The following is a 1,909-nucleotide window of genomic DNA, read 5'->3' as shown; positions in this document are numbered from 1 at the left end:
TCTGTCCTGTCCAGCTTGGGTGTGAACATATCGAGTGGAACACATATGGAGTGGGGCACAGCCTCAGGCCAGCCTGTAATTCTTAGATCAGCATCCTATTCTGTTTCAGTCCCTGGGCCTCGCACTCGCCTCCTGCCTCATCCACCAGCTTTCCTTTTTCTTTACTCCAATACGAGGATACCCATGATGTTGGGGCTCCCCCACTGACCCCGTCGTGGGACTAGCCTGAGGCTGAGGCTGCCATTGGTCTCTTCCTGAGGGATGGCCAGTCAGAGCCCACAGGGGTGGGTCAGGGGTGCTGCAGGGTGGTTCAAAGGGAAGGAAGGCACTTCCCTATCCCTCTGTCTTCCAACGTGAAATGGGTCGAACTCCCACAATCAGAAGTGAAGCCTTCTAAAGCAGAGGCCATGAATGACAGACTGTCAGAGTGGAAAGGGATCTCGGAGACCCTCCAGTGTAGCCACACTGGGGGTGGGAGGAGGACTAGCCCCCAGCCCCACCGGGTTCAGGGCAATGACCAGAATGGAAAGAACATCCCATTCTAAGGTAGGGGGTTTGGAGGCCCCTCTGCGGCACACTATGTATGCAGTGTTATCCTCACATTACAGATGACAAAGCTGAGGCCCGAGGAGGTGAAAGAGTCCCCCAGCTAGGGAGTGTTGGTGCCTGGACTCAAACTTGTCTCTTGATGTCCCGCCCAGCACGGACTACTGCTCCACCCTCCCCTCCTCTGTCCCCAGAGGGGAGCTGGGGCCTGGGAGATGTCCCAGGTCAGCATCCCCTGGTTCTGGCTCCTGCTGTGGAAGAGGAGCTGAGGAGTGTTAAAGGTCCCACAGGCTCTGAGGTCTCCTGATTCTCACTGTCTGACCCTTACCTCCTGGATTTCTTTCCTCCCTCCCCTCGGCCTGTGGCTGCCACTTCCTCCAGCTAACCTTCATGGTCACCACGATCCCTCTCCAGGTCAGTAGGTCCCAGGTTGGCCCCCTCCTTCTCCGAAGGCTCAATCTCCTTATTGGCCCTGTTATTGTCACCCTGCCCTCTGCCCTCGTCCCTTCATGCTCAATTCACCCTAGACCTCCCCCACCATCGCCCCTTCCAATCCTGCCTTCCAGGGGCTGATTGGGGCCTCCCCCCTCCCCCACTGACATAGCCTAGTCCCAGCTGGGCCCTCCCAAAGGGGGAGCGTGGCCCCGAAGGATTCTCCCTTCCAAATCTCTTCCTCCCTCTCAGCAAAGGACTTGGCCCCTTTTCTGGGAAATGAAAGGCTATGGGTCCCGAGTTCCCCCTTCTCTCTTGTCTCCATTTCACATCCCTCTCCCTGCCTCCTGGACCACCTGAAGTCAGCGGACTGGGCCAGGAGTCGGGAGGTACGACTGCGCCCAAGCTCCCTCACCTTTCTAGGCCTCAAGTTTCCCTATCTGTAAAATGGGCCAGAGGTTTGGGGTGGAAGGTGCCTGAGAAGTCACGGTCTCTGACCCACCTTTAGCGCCCTTTCCTCCGCACTGTGATCTCCAAGCCCCTCCCGCTCTGACATCCAGGCTTTCCCTTTCTCTGGAACCCAGGGGGGCCATTGTAGGGCTCCCTTCCCCCCCACCTCACTGGGGATGCCTCCCATTGTGCTGTCCTGGGGAGGGCTCAAGAGCTGAGGCTGCTGCTTTATTTAGAAACAGACCCCAGGTGGTCAGGTCATGGTGTGCAGAGAGGGCAAGATGTCGGTGTTTGGCCCGCACGGTTTACTCGGGGAACCCCAGAGCAGGCAACCCCCAGAGAGCCCAGGGAGGAGCCCTGTCCATCTGGACTCTGCCCCCAGGGCTCAACTCGGCTGCTGTGAGTGCAGAGCTGGGGCCCCTGTTGTCGGAAGGGGGTACCTGTGCCCCTGGGCTTCATAGGGTGGGGTACTCTGCAGGCC

Source organism: Notamacropus eugenii, chromosome 1, assembly GCF_028372415.1.
Source record: "Notamacropus eugenii isolate mMacEug1 chromosome 1, mMacEug1.pri_v2, whole genome shotgun sequence".
NCBI classification, from domain to species: Eukaryota; Metazoa; Chordata; class Mammalia; order Diprotodontia; family Macropodidae; genus Notamacropus; species Notamacropus eugenii.
This window is presented reverse-complemented; position numbering follows the sequence as displayed.